General features: G+C 33.8%; 1 protein-coding gene and 1 long non-coding RNA gene across 2 annotated transcripts in view; one reads left to right on the top strand and one right to left on the bottom strand.

Annotated features, from left to right (window-relative positions):
* LOC145680799 (uncharacterized) overlaps positions 1 to 13,044 on the bottom strand; it is a 241,866-nt gene that overhangs the window by 79,922 nt on the left and 148,900 nt on the right. The window lies entirely within an intron of this gene.
* The window catches only part of LOC145681989 (uncharacterized), a 194,689-nt gene continuing 190,421 nt past the window's right edge, over positions 8,777 to 13,044 (top strand). The window contains exon 1 of the mRNA XM_081753590.1: positions 8,777 to 8,964. The gene's annotated coding sequence lies outside the window, so the exon portion shown is untranslated. The remainder of the gene's footprint in view (positions 8,965 to 13,044) is intronic.

The following is a 13,044-nucleotide window of genomic DNA, read 5'->3' as shown; positions in this document are numbered from 1 at the left end:
ACGAGAATCTTCAGCTGATATGGGATTAACCCCAACCATATCAGCGGGTTTTAGTTTAAATTATGATTAACAAATGAGTCAATTAAAGTACATTGAACACCACAATCTTGGTTATTCTCTCTTGATCCATTTCCTGTTTCATTCATTACTTCGATCCTATCCCGGCAGTTCCTGCCATCTCGAGATCTCCAATTGGATCTGTTTTGAGTCACACTGGTATGCATCACATTGTTACTGTAATTACGTCTTCCACGAAAGTTTCTTCCGTTCGTCCAACTGTTCCTCGGATTACCATAATTCGTTCCATTTCTGCCGCTAGAATTGAATCTTCCATTAGCCCCAGTTCCAGTACGTATAACGGATCTTTCACTAATTCCAATGCCAGTATTATCACGTGACCTCTCATCGCTGCGAAGGTTTTCGATATTTTCACTAGTTATATTCAGGTTTCTGACAGGAATTGGATTGGGTGGATTACGATTACTTCCGCTAGGGTTCGGGAATTGATTCTCGAAGTTCTGAACTAAAATTATCAGATGATTGAAGTTTACGCATTGAGCAGACAACAGTATCTGTTGTAATTTATATGGCAATAAAATGCGTACGGAAGCGATTATTCTGGATTCGGGCTGAAACGGATTGACAAGTTTAAGTTCATTATAGGCATTAATCGTAAAATCTGTAAGAGATTTATCGACCCGAGGTGAATAGTGTCGGGTTCGCACCATCGCATCACGGTTAGCTAACAAGAAATCATTTTCGTAATTAGCCAACAGGGCCCGTTTAAATTCTTCGTAGGATTTGACATGATCGCGAATAGCTTTAAACCACAAGGAGCAAGGGGGAAGTAACAGATGTGGTAACAACTTCATAAATTTAGATTGATCCACACCCATAATTTCACACTCTGCTTCAAACTTCTCTAAGAACGAGCTTGCGGTTTCGTCACACTTACCGCTGAATTTAGTCATGGCCTTAATTTCACTGACCTTAACGTTTATTTTACTATGATTATGATTTTGTTGGCGTTGATAATGGTCTGGAACCCTTTCGCTCTCATGTATCTGCCTTCTTCTTTTGCGATCTGGACTTTGGAATCGCCTACTGTGATCTTCCACAACTAAACCATCATCAACAGAACTCTTAGAAGAAAATATCCCGTCAGTTTCTATTAATGGAGTTCTCGGGCGGTGATGCAATGCTTCCTGTTGATGATGCAATATTTCCTGTTGATTGGGAGTACCCAAAGCCTCCTTATACATAAGATCATTGTAGCCACATTCCCTCTCTTGTAACGATCTGATTCCCTCTTGTAAGTTGGATATCAGTATGCTATGTGAATTAACCTGGGCAGTAATATTCACTATCTGATTTTTTTGTTGGGCTGTCGTCGATTCCACCGCTTCAACGGCTTTCTTTATCGACTCTGTTTCTAGAGCTAGTTGATCCTGTCTATCTTGCCATTTGTTACTAAATTGTTGAAACCTAGTATCAAGTTCTCGCGTCATATCATTTGTAATTTTGACGGTAACTTCATTAGCTAATACTTGCAAATTTTCTTTCAAACTGTATTGCAAGCGATCAAAATTTTCTTGCACACCTTGTACTTTATCTGCAAGAGATTTATGCTGCACTAGTATCTGTTCTAACTTATCATCGTACAATTTTTGTTGTTGATCAAATTTCTGTTCTAGCTTTTCATCTTGTTGATCAAATTTCTGTTCTAGCTTTTCTAGCTTTTCATCTTGTTGATCAAATTTCTGTTCTAGCTTTTTATCTTGTTGATCAAATTTCTGTTCTAGTTTTTCATCAAGTAGTCGACTAAACATATCAATAAGGTTAGAATAGGAATGTTCAGACACAGCTGTTGCATTTCCAGATATGGTTTCGTTTGAAACACTGGGTACTTCTTCAATCTCAGAATCCTGCATATTAACAATTCTTTGTATTCTCTTCCCGCTTCTTAAAATAGTGAAACTCATAAAAAGGTATATGTACTTATGCACATAAACTCAGTTCTTACTATTCTTCGGAACTAAATAGTATGGTCCCGGGTTTCGGCACCAGATAAAACGATATCACTTCGTTTTAGCCCTGATTCGCTTTACGTATCTTTTAAGTTATTACGTTATTATAGTAAACATATCAACTACTAATTTACTGACCATAAACATGAATTGCATCCAAAAATCTTCGATTTATTCCTCTGTAGTATACGTACATAAAATGTCAGCAGCAATCATAGCAAATAATGATCTTGATAATACCAACATGTCCTATCCATCATAAAACAATAATCTTACTCATGACAACGAATCAATAACAACGTTCTTTCTTTTAATTATATCTAAGTTATCTGTTTAATTATTGCGCCTCTGATCAATGTTGATAAAATGGGTACAGATTAATTATAGTATCGCTGTACAATGTGTTTCAAGTTTGAAAATTTAATTTTATTTCTAAAACGCGTAAATTAGTGAAAAACAAAAACACATTAACCGACTTCGGCAGGAAGTAGACATCTATTTGAGGATATGCTTATCGTGGCCGCCATGTCTTAATACACAGAGAAGACATAATGAAATACACAGAGAAGTTATTGAACTAATTTGAACTAGTTCATTAGTTCAAACATTTAACAGCTGTGCTTTTAAAAAAAAAATCAGGAAAACTTAATGTATGCTAGTGAGAACAACTAGGTAGCTACTTATGAAAGGTATAATCAGCTTGAAATCGTTATCGACAGACATAATGAAACGATGATGAGACGATCATGAACATTAAGGAACTGATGGAAGATGGATAGCATGTTTTCCAAAGGATTATTCGAGTTAGAGGAGCGCAGTACTTTTCCTGACATGATTTTTTTTTAAAAAAAAAAGGGAAAAGAAAAAAACATCCACACGATTTTTCGCAGGTGAGGGAAAAGTTTTTCCTCTGGTTTTGTATTTTTAATATAGATATAATAAGAGCAACGATATGCAAAGAAATCGCACTGATTCTGATTTATTTGATACCTTCTCAGTATTCACGGTAGTATCACATGACGTAATCAGTAAGAACGCCAGAAACTTTTACTTAGTGGGTTGTTCAGAATAAAAGAGGGAGTGCAACCAGAATAATGCTATTATACATTTTTATATAAACTCAAAGAAAACAATATTTTTACGCCCAGGAATTTGTGTAAGAAACTTCGTGGGAGTATCACAGGTGTTGGGAGAGTGCAGAATACTCCCTGGATATAATATCAATTTTTACAAGAGAAGTTGTAAACGTTAAAAAAAAATGAAACTACTGTAGCATTAAATTCAGAAAATATCTGCTTATGCCCATAAACTTAATACTCGTACAAACTACTTATTTATCTGTGAGGGAGAAGCCATATCCTCCCTTGTGAAGTTTATGGATGTACCTGTATTGCAATATGTTGTTTGTGCTTGACAACCGAGGGTAGCACAACCATCTTAACAATGTCGTAGCCACTTGGTCTTGGGGCCCCGCGAGCAGAATGGCATGTATTAATATTGCATGTATCAGGAGCAAAATTTAGCCATGAGGACCACAAGACACTTGTTTGCTCTGGGTATATGCTGCTAAAACGGCACTGGAGAGTAGAATAGACTGCACTAGCGCGGACCTCCCTTAGGTGAGTGGCCCGATTGGGAGCAATCGTCAAATCGGCTTAAGGCCGACCCTGCACCTAGTACATTCATTGAATTAGCAATCCATTGTTTATACGTTTTACTGCAATTAGCTACTATTGGCAATGCGGGAACATTGCAACAAAATGTGACTTGCACAACACGTTTAATGCGAATTAACGACAGGGAAAGAAATGTGACTTACACGATATATTATATTTTGTACTTAAAACAGTTATACATTCTATTTCGGGACTTTTTGCATGGCCTTTGATTACCTTCTGTCCAAATGAAGAAAATTTATAATTACAGCTTTTTTTGTTTACTTATGTATGTTAATACATAAACTTGCTCATGTTTTCTTGTGACTTACACGACAGCCTACTTGAATAAATCAATTATTATAATTTTCTTGCAATTATTAAATTATGTGCAAAACAAAGACACCGATATAAACACAAACATAATCTTAATAAATACTATGCGCCATATTCACTCACCTATAGGAATTAGCAGGAAAATGTTTTGTTAAAATCCCACTGTAGGTACAATCTTCTGTGACATGAAGATGGCCATACTTTATCTCCTGCAGCGCCATCTACAAGGCAACGTTGGTATCTTTTCCATATATGAAAAAATCAGCATTCTTATTGAAAATAAATGAAATGGTGGAATGAATAAAGTGGGAGGAAATGGGAGAACCCTAAGGAAACAACCACATACTGTGTTTGTCCACCACAAGGTTCACTGCGTGAGCTGGTATCGAACCAGGGACCCCAGTATCAGAGGTGAACGCTCTACCACTGAGCTACCGCGGCTCTCATATTGCATATATAATTTGTGTCTTCACGTAAAATGCAGTTCCAATATAAAGTATGCTGCCTTCTATGTATGGAGGTTCGTACCACAGATAAATCATCGTCTGATCGTGCGAAATAAGAACGCGTAGAGTCATTGTCGTGGTTTCAAACGCTATCCTCTAAGTAGTGATCAGAAGGTTATTATTGAATATACATACATATATATATATATATATATATACACTACCCCCGAAAAGTTTCCGAACAAACACGAAATAAAGAAATTTTCAAAATGTAACATAAGAATGCATTACTATTTGCTCACAAATGAAAGGTGAAACATTTTAGAACACAACGGGAGGAAAGGTCTTGGCCTGTTGTGGATGAATTAAGAAAAATAAACTTAAATATCGCGCCGTTGTGATGGTGCATTACGTACACATGCGATACAAAACGGCCATTACACTGCAAATTGAAGGTCGATCATACAATAAATGCCTCATAGGTGTTTCTGAAGCTGTTCTGTCTACTTCTCTCTCAGATCTCACTGTTGGGAGTTGTCTATTGCACGCTAGTTGTTGTGTGTGTGTGTATTGAAGTGAGGTGTAAAGTGTTCCCTATTAGTCAGCATAATGCCCCATACTAAAACGGCATTTGGTATTGAAACGAGAGGAAAAATAGTTTCTTTACGTGAAGAAGGCTATACAATACGCGAAATAGCCGCAAAAGTGAAAATACTCCATACTTTAATGCATGATACCTTAAAACGATTTGCTGAAACAGGGAAAAATCGCTCTCGAGCAAGATCTGGAAGGACTAGAGAAACTACTACATGGGAGGACAAGTACACTATAGTAACAAGCAAACGCAACAGGTTAGAAATAGTGCCCCAAATATAAGCTGAAGTGAACGAAACTCGCGAAAAATCGATTAGCTCTGAAACTGTCTGGACGCGGTTAGTTAATGCGGGACTAAACGGTCGCGTGCCAACTAGGAAACCGCTCTTTCGCTCTCAAAACTAAAAGAAGAGATTGCTATGGGCAAGAAAATTTGCAAGCTGCGGGCCAGAGCAGTGGAACAAGTGCTTATTTACTAATGAATCAAAGTTTGAACTCTTCAGTCATAGACGCAGGGTTTTCGTGCGTCGCTCCAAGGGCAAAAGACTGCTTCCATCGTGTATTTTGTCAACGGTAAAGCACAGCGGTGGTTCTGTGATGGTGTGGGCTTGCTTTGGTAACAATCAAGTGGGGGATTTATTGTGAATACAGGGTACAATGCAGAAAGAACAGTACCATCAGATTTTGATCAGACACGCAGTGCCATCTGGGAAGAGGTTCATTGGCCGTGGATTCAACATGCAGGAAGACAATGACCCAAAACACACATCCCGACTTTGTAGAGGGTATTTGTCAGCAAAATAGCAACGGGGAGATCTCAAGAATATGGTGTGGCCCCACAATCACCGGATTGTAATCCAATTGAGCTACTGTGGGATGAGCTTGATAGGGCAGTTCGAAAGATGCGTCCCTCTAGCGAGGAACACTTATTTAAATGTCTTCGCAAAGTCTGGACAGCAATCAAGCCATAAACTAATACGCCGAATGCCCAAAATCTGTGAACCTGTTACGACAGCACGTGGAGGCTACTTTGATGAATCAAAGATTTTAGTTTTTTGACAAAACAATGATCCATTTCTGTTAAATTTCTGTATTTTCCTCTCAAATACATATTGTAGGTTCCAGATAAAAATAAATTCCATTGATATGTCTTTGCTTTTTCTCGCATACACCTAAAGTATACATAAACCTACTTTGTACGGAAACTTTTCGGGGGTAGTGTATATATATATATATATATATATATATATATATATATATATATATATATATATATATATATATATATATATAAATCATAGTTTTCTTAAATATATATGTTACAATTGAGTGTAGCCAAATGTGGATGCTCTTGGAGCAAACGTTAGCGAATGAGCCTATACTTAACGTGCATTAAGGTAGGTAAGACAATAGTTTTATTAACGTAAATAATAACGCTGGTGATAGTAGCAGATAGTGAAGCTCTAAAGACATCATAATATATATTAAGAAATTCTGAAATTATACATATGATATGTTTCTTTAAAAAAATGCTAATTTAGTCCACTCTGAAATTTATAAATTCTACAGTAAGAGTACGTCATTTAGTTTAAAAGAAATTCTGAGTCATCTCCGTGAAATATGTGGCTTTCTATTATGGGCACGTCACATCCTACACATGCTTAAAACATTTATGTTTCAAACACCAGACACTTAATCAGAATAGAGTGATAACAGAGTCAAGCAGAATTGTTGATTGGAGATGTATATCTAAGCAAGTTAATGCAAGTTAACTGTGAGCGGAAAAGTATTATGTTTAGGTATACCTTGGTATGATACACACGATATTTCAAAGAAGAGCTGTGATGGTTTCTCGTATTCTTGTACCTTAAATGTGTCCGTATCTAGGGGCAAAAGAATAATGGTATTGATATCGGCAGTAATGACGTGAGGGTAAGAAACTTTTTTTTGTCACCAAACAGAAAAAAGAAAAGAAAAAGAAAAAAAGAAAGAAAAAAGAAAATCGCTATAAAATGGCTAAAGTCACAACATTCTGCGATATTTGAAAAATGTCTCTCAAAGATTCTTAAGGCTAATTTGATTAATGAAAACCATGTGATTGTTTTAAACAATGGGGCACATACAATTCACGCCTAAAGATGTCAACCATGTCAATGAACATAGGAGACATTATTTATTTCATGAATATAAACCTCATGGCCGAAGCTCTCTCAATAAAAGAGGTACCCCTGGGTTAAGTTAGAGAGGCAAATATCAGTAAAGCTTACGTAATTGACAATATCACGCGCACGACCACGCTCACTATCATTGCTGACTTAACCTATTCGAAATAATTTGCTCGAAGGTCAAGAGAGACATTAGAAAAAAAAACTCATTATGTGCAAGTGTTTGCAAGGTGTTAAGACAGTGTTTTGAACTGATATGTGCAAATGTATGGAAGAAGTGTACTATGTAAAGGAAATCAAAAATATTACGCATGTCCAGCACTCCGACAACAATGCATTTATTATTGAAGAAGTGCTGGAGTAGTCCACTGTGAAACTAGAATCGATCATTACAAATTAAAAACTGCTGGTATCGAAATAAGCAGGGAAATCTGTACTTCACAAATTATGCACCTATGTATTAAACCAAAATTACATATTTCCATTATTTTAATTTTTAAAAGAGATACCTATTCCTAATAGCTTGACATCTGTTTCATATTAGCCACAGTATAGGGACGGAAGAACAGACATAGTGAGTGTTAAAACGTTGCAACGTCGTAAATACAATCAAAAGAGCGGTGAAGGGAAAAAGGGGTGCTCTTGTAAAAGTCAACATAGAAACTAGAAATAAATTTGGTGAAATACATTCGTATTTAATGAACAGATACTCTATCAAAATCAAATAACTTTTACGGAACCTACTAGTGACAAAAATTGAGATTCCAAAAGAAAACATATATCATATTATCTTAAAATGGAATCTTTTGGTGGTGAAGCTATTAAAGAAACGTCCCATTATCTATTCAAATAATTAGATTGTTAAGTTTAGGTTATTTTGTGCTGCATGATTAACTTATCCCTTAACGATTTCATCCACAACCAATGGAAATGACTGACGTTAAGTGAAGGAAATATATATTAAGCTATATCATATTCGAATACGTTTTACGTACTGTAATTTATCCTGAAAAATTGTTTCTTATGTGTTTGTGCCAAGTTACAGTAGTGGGTAGATATTACCCATTATTGTGAATGAATTTAAATTCCACACAATAGGTTTATTTTGAAAGGTTGGAAGACATCACATACTAGGTTTCATCAACGTAGAATAAATTTATGGCAGTTATCCTGAAACAGGCAGATGGATAGACAGACATACAAAGACTAATTGAGTTGAACCGTAGGGAAGTTCTTTTCAATCACTCAGAAGTTTCTATTACCTAATGCAATTTGTATCATATTTGTGTGTAATACATGACATACTATAATTCTTCACAATTATAAAAGAAAAATATTAAGTTCTACTTGACATATATGATGTAATTGTAAACACTTGTTTATAAATATTAATATTTTACTGGGTATCTTTGAATTCTAAGAAGCTAATTATCTATTAAAACCCAGCGTAAATGACATAATGTACAGAAACTAGCGCCATGACCTTTAAGGTTCGGAGAAGATTTCTTTTGCGTTTGCTTATCTTAGATCACAGGGCATTTCAAATCTTTTATAATTTTTAAGTTTAATACTACTCCGTCATTAATTGAGTGAACTATATATTAACAAGGACAAGTTATTGTTTAAATTCAGTAACAATCTTCCTGATTGACCATTAAATACTAAAAGCTGGTATTTTGCAAGGAACAAACAACGCAGAGAAATACTATAGTATTCATTGAGTTATTTTGTATTTAATCAGGTATTTTTATTGTTTATTATTGCAGTTCTTTTTGTATGTTTGTAGTAGAGTAAGTAACAAGTTAGTTTAATTTCTGATTGTGCGCAGATATCACATATTAAATATGTTTACTAGGTTGGCACAGATCAGAATATTTTAATATACATATTAAGAACTCTCCGTTATTTTCCGGTTACACTTTAAAATAGTTGTACATATTTTTGTGTACTAAGTGAAATGTTTTCGTTGGGGCACAGTGGTTGAATGTAGAGTGCTCGTCTTTAGAAACAAGAATTCCCTGGTTCGTTTCCAGGCAACATAAATTTGTGGTGAAGAACATTGTATTCATGGGTTTCTCGTGGTTCTAACTCCGTCTACAATTCTTTAACAATCATTGATCTCCATTAAAAATTCGTCTTAGTTGGCGTGGTACGTAAAACGGAAGTTTTGTGTCATTTTAGAATCTTCTTTTTCTTCTGTTTCTTTTCTTTTTTTTTAACTAAGTCATGACCCTAAGATTTCATTAACAGCATGAAAGAATATTGGTCCACATTTATATTTCTTTTCTTTTCCTCTCTAATCTTGCTTTTCCTTATTATTATTATTATTATTATTATTATTATTATTATTATTATTATTATTATTATTATTATTATTATTATTATTATTATTATTATTATTGCATTTGACTCAGTCTCCTTTACTACCAAAAACTTCAATTTGTATTTTGTGGTTCTATTTCACTATTACTTTTTCTGGGAAATAGACTACAATGTTTGGCACTTAACTGCAATATTAAATTTTCTCAGTTGACACTAGACTTATGCAAAGGGTACGCAGAGCTTTATTGTAGAAAAGTGAGTTCAAGCACTGAAGAGGTGGGCAAATGTGATGTTGCAGAATAACATTTAAATGATGTTAATAAAATCTGGTATTTGATTTCTTTTACTATTCCAAAATAGGCATTTTGTATGAAGTTGAAATCCGAAGTTGAAATCCATTTAGAATAATAGGTAAAATCAGCCTAGTATTGCAACTTTGCACGTAAACGTATGAAAAATTTTTCCAGTATATTTTACGAAAAACTTATTAAATAATGATAAGACATAATATATAGTTTCTTCTATGCACTATGGCTCGTTGTGGTTGAAATCGATTAAAGGTAGGTAAATAATACACAGTAAGATAACTTTAACTTCAAAGTCTTATTTCGACAGATAACAGAAAAAAATTTAATGCAGTACGAATACATATGTTTTCCTTGTGGAATCACAATATTTATCACGGTATGGAATTAAAATCAAGAATGATCATCATTGTTTATCTTTCCATAACATGTTGTTCAAATGAAGGATTTAAACCCCCAAAATCCATCCCCTTGCGTACGCCATTGCCTTTATGAGAGTACACAGTTCCAAAACGAATTACATCACTTTTTAGGACTAGGCAACAATTTCTTGTTGACAAAATACACAGAAGAGTACTACAAGCTTTACTTCGTGTAAAAGATTGTGGGATTAAACGAGCTTTAGTTGTAGTTTATGCTACTAGGAGCTTTAGTTGTAGTTTATGCTATACTACGCTCATCACAAGTGTAAGAGCTTTATTTATTTGGGGTTAAAAGAAACGTCAGAATCAGAAATTCTTAAATTCCGTTCTGTAGCTGGTACTAAATAAAGCAGTAAATAAACAAAATCTTGTTCATTTCCCCCGATTGTTTGGAACGTTGTTATAATGTTACCAACACTTTAAACCGGAACACTTTGGACGGAAATAAATTCTCCAAACCGGTACATTTCCAACGAAATTCACTCCCACTTCTTGTATTGGTACAAACAACGTAACTAGCACAAAAGGCATTTTTATTTCGATTGTTTTGAATATACCAGTAAAGTATTAATATGTACTTTAGATCCAAAGTTTAATTATGAACAATTCGGCTTGAAGTAGCGTATTTTACTTACATTCAAGTCCACTATAAATCAAGATTATACAAGAGTTGTTAATATGAAAGTATGTAAAGCGGACGGATTAAAATTACAATGGTGTACGTCACTTTTTCAAATGCAGAGATTTAGACACGCATACAGAAAAAGAAGTAAAAAAGTCAATCTCTGACAATCAATGACAGTGTAAGTTCTAGTGATAAAGGAAACACTGATTTGTTCCCAAATTATTTCGGAAGATTTTTCATTAATTTCTGAAACACAAATAGTGTATGTCTTGTACTATTTTAATTTTAAGCTGTTCATATAAGAATGATATTTTAAAATACAATAATGAGAATAAGTCACAAAATAAAGGGTTAAAAGAATTTCACGATTAAAATCCGCGTTAACAATAGGCGGAAAGCTTTCAAACCGAAACTTTTCCAGTCAGAATGGTACACTCATGTCCAAAATGATTGTCGCATATCTATAACTGCCTTCTGCTAAGGATATAATTTGAAAATGATTTTGCAGGGTATTTTTAATATTGATACTACGTGTATAGTCGGGGAATGTATGTTTGTGCTAAATTTCATAGGAAAAGAATTATAAATATGAAAATTAGAACGAGTAAAACAAAATGTTGCTAAATGGACAACTAAGTTTTATTTTCGTTTTAATGTTCTTATTTACTGCTCTTTTGACACGAAATTTTCCACCTTACATGTCTTTGCCTATTATACACACGCTGACATTATAAGAAATACCTGGCGAATCAAATTTTAATTATATTACTGAATTAAGTAATAACTAATAATAACAAACCTAACAATTATATTTTAAACCGCACTGTTAGTATTTATTCAAAATAGTTATTCTCAATAGTTTTTACTTACAATCAAAATGGTCAGTAAATTGTGCACCTCGGTACAATAGTAGTCTAAGCAATAATAATGTTTAAAATGATAAACAGAGACTTAAAATTTTAAATTATTTTCTGAAAATTATTTTACAAAGATTATATTTGGAAGCTAGTAAATACAAACTTTCATCTCGGTGTTGCACTTTAGATGTGTACTAGAACATGAGATTTATTTTGCAGTTTGTTTCTTGTTCGAAAGGTGAACCTATTGAAGTCGATAATTGTTAGACCACTATTACACCCAGGTTTACAATTTATAAAAAATTAAAATCCCAGATAATCCATAGATCTCCTTTTTATCGATTGAAGAATCGTCAGAATTGATGTGTTTATAATTTAACCAAAACTATTCATATGCTGTAATTAGTTCGTGATTTAGCAAAGCTTAATATTTTATGTTCTTTAGTCTATAGAGAAAAGTGATAAATTTACAAAGAGGTACATTAGTAAGAGAAAAAGAGGAAGAACAAGAAACACTCGAAAATTTTAAATTTGACATTACAGTTGTTAATGGCATGATTAGTGTTTCTTGTATCAGAAAGTTTAATGTCAGAACCTTGACATTAAACTGCAAATTACTTTTACATAGAATTTGATATATCTGGAAACTACATAAAGACTAAAGCTGCTTACTTCGTAGAAGAGTTAATAATGTGCTTCATAGTTTTGTAAAATTTTAAGATATATTGAACACAAAATAAGCGAATTACTCCTCAGCTAGTACTTGATACAAAGAAAACTGAATATTGGCTAACTATATTTGAAATTACAAAATAAAAATGAACTTGTAATACAATATATGCTGTGTAGATAGAGCAAAGGTGGAATTATGGTCGTACGGAGAAACACATTCTTAAAAGGAGTCGCTCATAGCGGTTTCTTATGTTTAGCAATTCTTCATACAAACATTTATAATATGACTATTATCTATAAACTGCAACGCCTGCGAAAATTTATATATATATATTTATATATATTTATATATATATTTCTTATGTCCACAAGAAGTGAAATACCATATTTGAAATGCAGATAGACAGAGTATTGAACTGTTAATATGTTATTTCGTTGAGACATTTCTCCATGACTGAGTTTTGAGTTTCACTAAGGCTGCTGTACTCTCAAACATGAGTAAGAGAATTATGCATTATGCAACAAAACAAAAATGAAAGAGACACACATCTGTCAAGAAAACAAAATTAGGTAGCAAAAATGAAAACATTCCTGAATCTTGTCAGATGTATTTCCTTA

Source organism: Thermobia domestica, chromosome 3 (assembly GCF_964235325.1).
Source record: "Thermobia domestica chromosome 3, izTheDome1.hap1.1, whole genome shotgun sequence".
In the NCBI taxonomy this organism is placed as follows: domain Eukaryota; kingdom Metazoa; phylum Arthropoda; class Insecta; order Zygentoma; family Lepismatidae; genus Thermobia; species Thermobia domestica.
This window is presented reverse-complemented; position numbering and strand designations above follow the sequence as displayed.